This window comes from Pteropus alecto, unplaced genomic scaffold (assembly GCF_000325575.1).
Source record: "Pteropus alecto unplaced genomic scaffold, ASM32557v1 scaffold25, whole genome shotgun sequence".
In the NCBI taxonomy this organism is placed as follows: Eukaryota; Metazoa; Chordata; class Mammalia; order Chiroptera; family Pteropodidae; genus Pteropus; species Pteropus alecto.
This window is the reverse complement of record NW_006441955.1, coordinates 36,217,203-36,223,202: the sequence shown is the minus strand read 5'-3', so window position 1 is coordinate 36,223,202 and position 6,000 is coordinate 36,217,203.

The window sequence follows — 6,000 nt, the reverse complement described above, 5'->3', positions numbered from 1 at the left end:
CTGCTGTCCAAGGGTCTGACTTCTAATAAGATTGCATCTGAGAATGGACTGGATTCCTTTCAGGAGCCTGGAAGAGCTTTTGGGCACATCCCCTGGTTTTTCCTCAGAGCTTGCTCCAAGAGTTAAACTGAGACTCCAGCTTCTCCCTGAAAGGAGCTTGTCCACCAACTTTTATGGTTACTGCCCAAAGGACTAATTTCCAAATACCTAGCTCTGAAAGTCAACAGGACTTGGCATTCGCAAATTCCCTGGGACTACATTAAAGAAATAGGCAGTCGTACAAAAGTGCAAACACTTCTCAGCTAATTCCATAGGCTCAGCACACAGGGCAAAAACATGAGGCTCTCAGTTTCTCCCTGGAAGGGGTTTGACTGCATACTTTCCCAGCTTCTCCTTAAGTGTTGTACTTCTAATAAGCTTGCACCTGGGAGCTGATGAGGCACACACTTAGTAGTCACCTGGGAGCCTGAATGAGTGTGTGGGGACTTCCTGTGCCTCTTTCCCCAGTTCAGCCCAGAGATAAAATCAAGTCTATAGCGTCTCCCTGAAAGGAGTTTGGACAAACACCTAGCAGCCTACATTCTATGGCTTCCCCCTGAGGAAATGGTTCTTAAATCAACTAGCTCTGGGAGATGATGGGCTCAGTATTCACAGGTTCTCTGGGACCACAGAGAACAGACAGGTGGTTGGTTCTATACTGGTACACAAGCACTCCTAATGACTATTCCCTTTAGCTCAGCACAGATTAGGTAGCTTGACACAACCAACTCACGGTTTCAGCCTGATAAGGACTACACAGCATATCTAACGTCCTGACTTTTCCAGGTGCTGCCTGGTCAGGCATTTGACTAGACTGTACTGGGGAGTTGAAGGAACAGGCAATAAGAACAAACTACCTGAAAAAGAAATGAAGACAACCTATTTATAATAGCATCAAAAAGAATAAAATACTTAAGAATAAATTTAACCAAGGAGCTGAAAGATCTGTAACTTCAGTGTACACATCTGTATACTTCAAAACACTGATGAAAGAAACTGAAGAAGACACAAATAAATGAAAAGATATTACAGGTTCATGAATTAGAAGAATTAATATTGTGAAAATGCCCATACTCTTCAAAGTGATCTACAGATTCAATGCACTACCTATCAAAATTCCAATGGCATTGTTCACAGAAGTAGAAAAAAAATCCCAAAATTCATACGGAACCCTGAAAGACCCCAAATAGCCAAAGCAATCTTGAGCAAGAAGAGCAACACTAGAAGCATCACACTTCCTGATTTCAAATACTACAAAGCTATAGAAAAGAAAATAGAATGGGATTGGCATAAAAACTGACACATAGATCAATGAAACAGAATAGTGAGCCTGGAAATAAACCCATGCATGTACGGTCAGTTAATTTTTAACAAAGGCACTAAGAATATACAATATGGAAAAGACAGTCTCTAATAAAAAGTGTTGAGGAAACTGGATAGCCATATGCACAAGAATGAAATTGGACCCCTATCTTACACCATACATAAATATCAACTCAAAATGGACTAAAGACTTAAACATAAGACTTAAACCCATAAAATTCCCAGGAGAAAACACAGAGGAAACTCTTTGACACTGGTCTTAGCAATGATTTTTTTTTTTGGACACCAAAAACAAAGGCAACAAAAGTACCACAGTCTCAATTTATCTGTGGAGTATATGTTCCAAAATCCTATTTTATGACTTTTCTTTTGCATATCTGAATTGCCAGCATTACTACTCTTGTGCTTTGGGGCCGTTACTAAGTAAAATATGGGTTACCTAAACACAAGCACTGCAATACTGCAGCAGTTGATCCCATAACCAAAGCAGTTGCTAAGTGACTAATGGGTGGGTAGCATATATAGTGTGGATCTGATGGATAAAGGAATGATTAATGTCCTTGGCATCAGATTTCATCATGCTACTCAGAATATCATGCAATTTAAAACTTATGAATTGTTTATCTCTGGTATTTTCCATTTAATATTTTCAGACTGCAGTTGACTGAGAGTAACTAAAACCACAGAAAGTGAAACCAGGGATAAGGGGGGACTAATGTATCAGTTTTCTTCATTGTTTTCTGGCTGTTTTGTCGCTCTTTTGTTACTTTGTTCCTCTCTTGTTGTCTTCCTTTGTTATTTATTTACTAGTATGTTTAATTTCTTTTTCTTTGTTTTTTGTGCATCTACTATGTTTTTTCTTTGTGGTCACTAGTAACATAAAACATAACAGTCTATTTTCAGGTAATAACAATTTACTTTTAATCACATATAAAAATATTACATTTTTACTTCTTCCTCCACATTTTATGCTATTGATGTCGTGCATTACATATTTTTATATAGTTTATCCATTAACAAATTCCTATAGCTATAGTTATTTTAATACTATTATCTTTAAACTTTTATACTATAGTTAAGTGATTTATGCACCATGATAACAGTATTAGAGTATTTTGAATTTGACTATATATTTGCTTTTCCAGTGAGTTTTATGTTTTCATGTTTCATGTTACTAATTAGCATACTTTTGCTCCAACTTGAAGTTCCTTTAGCATTTCTTGTAAGGCAGGTCTAGTGGGCGATTAACTTTTTCAGCTTTTGTTTGGAAAAATCTTTATGTCTCCTTCATTTCTGAAGAATAGTTTTGTTGGGTATAATATTGACTGGCAGATTTTTTTTCTTTCAGCAGTTTTAATATAGTATTCTTTTCCCTTTTGGCCTGCTAAGTATTTGCTGAGAAATTTGCAGATAGCTTCGTAGGGGCATGGGGTTCTTGGTTTGTGATGAGTTCGTTTTCTCATGCTGCTTTCAAGATTCTGTCTTTGACTCTTAACAATTTGATAATAATGTGTTTCAGGGTAATCATCTTTGGGTTGCTCTTGTTTGTGGTCCTTTGAACTGCAAGAACCTTTGAGCTTCAAGTACTAGCTTTTCCAAGATTTGGGCTATTTTCAGCTATTAGTTTTTAAATAAACTTTCTGCTCCTTTCTGTCTCTCTTCTCTTTCTGGGATTCTGATGACACATATATTCATTTGCTTGCTCCCATAATTCATGTAGGCTTTCTTCACTCTTTTCCATTCTCTTTTCTTTTTGTTCCTCAACTGGTTAATTTCAAATGACCTGTCTTTAGTCAGCTAATTCTGCAAAATCAAGCCTGCAGTTGAAGCTCTCCACTGATTTTTCAGTTGTCACTGTATTTTTCAGTTCTAAGAGTTCTGTTCAGCTTTTTAATGGTTTTTATTTCTTTGTTAAATTTCTCATTTCACTTATATGTTCTTTTCCTGATTTCGTTTAGTCATGTATTGGTATTCTCTTGCCCATAATTGAGCTTCTTTGAGATGATTATTTTGAATTCTTTGTCAGGCAATTTTCAGAGCTCCATTTCTTTGAGGTCGGTTACCCTGGCTTTATTAGTTTTCTATGTTTGTATCAAGTTTGCCCAATTCTTCATGATTTGTATATCCTTGCATTGGTGTCCGTGCATCTGAAGTAACAAATACTTCCAGATACAGACTGGTTTTAGCAGGTAAGATCCGTTGATTCTCTGGGCTGATGGGATGATCTCAAAAATCTGTTGAGATGGGTTAAAGCTGGGATGTGTGGCTTTTGCTAGAGTCTGTGGCTGATAGGTTTGTTATCAGAATCTTGGGCAGGTGTGGATCTATATGGTCCCTCGATGGATAAAACTGCCTCTAGGGCCTTGTTCAGTAGGGCTGGTAGTGGGCTAAGGGTCCACTTCAGGGTCTACAGTTGTCTGTGGACAGTGAGTCTATAACCAAGTAAACAAATGAGTGTGGCTTATGCCAGGTCCCTGGGAGGACTCCTTCCACATCACTGGGTGGGTCTCTGGGCAGGCAGGATTGGCCCTACATCATGGCTGAAAGGGGTCTGAACTAAGTCCCAGAGATGCTTCAGCATCCACAGCTAGGACCAAGCTCTGGAATCCTGGCTCCAGAAGCACAGATGGCTAAGTCTCCCACCAGATCCCTGGGATGGCAACACTGCTCACGGACTATGATTAGGAGGGATTAGAGCTTTTATAGAGCCATTTCAGGATCTCCAGGGGCACATACAGGAATGTCTTCCTCCAGGTCTCTGGGCTGGTAGGGCTGCTTGCAGACTGTGGCTGGGAGGGGCTAAAGCTGACTTACAGCCATTTCAGGATCTGTAATTGAATTGAGGTTGGGCTTGCCTCCAGGGGCTCCTAGACTGTGGCTGAGAGGGGCTGGAGCCAAGCTATGAGCCACTTTAGGGTCTATAGTTGAGATCAAGGTCTGTGAGCCTATTACTCAAAGCAGAGGCAGATATAACTCCTCCTAGGTTCCTTGCCATGTGGTGCTGGTTGATGTACTAAGGCCAAATTAGGCTGTAACTGAGTCCACAGGAGAAAGGAGCTGTTTGTGGGTCTGTAGCTGGGACCATGGTGACAAGTTAGCCAGCTGGATGCAGGCCTCCCCTTTTAAAATGGTCCTTTTAGCTCTTGGACTCCACTGGAGTTTCACAATCTCCTCCCTGGATCCCGAGGCACCCACAAAGTCGTTTTTTTTTCCCTTTAGATGACTTCCAAATCATTGTTGCTGGGAGGAGATATGAGTGAGTACCCTAGGGGTTTGTGCTACAGCTCTATTATTAGAACTTGTGAGAGAGTCCTCTTACTGCTTTTATCTACCATGGATCCTCTAATACCAAGGGACCTACCAAATTGTATGATCTGAGCAGCAGGGCCATTTATACTACAGCCTGAACCTGTATCAGAGAAATCCCCACTCATATCTGACAGCCTTCTAAATTCTCTAATAAGCAGTTTGGAGTAGTATATACTGTTTCCAAAATCTAAATAGGTCCATCAAGTGTTGTGCCTCCTTCTTAGTTTTATGGAGTACAAGGGATAATAATTTGTCCTTTACTTAGAAGGGTTGTTCCATTATTCTCTAGACCACTGGACCCTTGAAAATACCAACTATGTGGCAACTGTCTGAATCATTAAAAGGACTTATATTCCATTCTCTGGCAGGTATGTCTCTTACTAGGACATCGAGAGTATTTTTTAATTTCTTGTTTACCAAGTCTGATTAGTATGTAATCAATATACTACATATATGATACCTGGGTAGGTATAATAGCTTTATGGTATGTCAAGATGACCAAGGTCCCTGAAGATTATTCTGACAAAATGCAGAAGAGTTAATGAAGATCTCAGAAAAGGCAGTTTCCATGTACTACTGTGCCTTCTACTTAAAAACAAACCAACCTGGTCTTAAACATTTTTTTTTAAATAAAAGCAACCTGGTCTTTACTGTCAGTCAAGATGGCAGAGTAGATAAATACTGTGTTTGCTTCCTCCCATGACCACATCGAAACTACAACTAAATTACAGACCAACCACCCTTGAGAACCACCTGAAGACTAGCTGAACAGAACTCCTATAATTAAGATATGAAAAAGATGCTACCTTGAGACTGGTAGGAGGGGCAGAGATTCAAAATGAGCTGGTCACACACCCATGTGTGGTGGTTAAGAATTGGGAGGGACAGCTCAGCTGCAGAGGTCCCAATGGGAATCTAGAGGTCCCAGCCACAAACTGGGCTCCCCAGCCAGTGCCAAAAAGAAGAGTACTCACAACAGCTGGCTGTGAAAACCAGCAGGGACTCAGTACGGGTTAGATAAAGGGCTGCTGTAGACCCAGTCATCTTTTTAAAGGTCCCAAGCAGACCCACTTGCTCACAAACACCATAAGCTCCAGAGAAGGAATAGCAGCTTGAAAAGCACCAGGGACATATGGGGAGGAAGTGAATTGTCTGGCTTCAGGGAGAGGGCTGGAGGTGCAGCTCTTTCTGGGCAGCTCTTGACAGCAGGTGCCATTGTTCCTTTGTTCAGCCCTACCGCCACCTAGTTGACAGGCGCAGGCTGGCACCAAATCTGAGTCTCCATCCACTTGGCCAACAGCACTCTTGTGCCACTCTGGTAATTCTGAG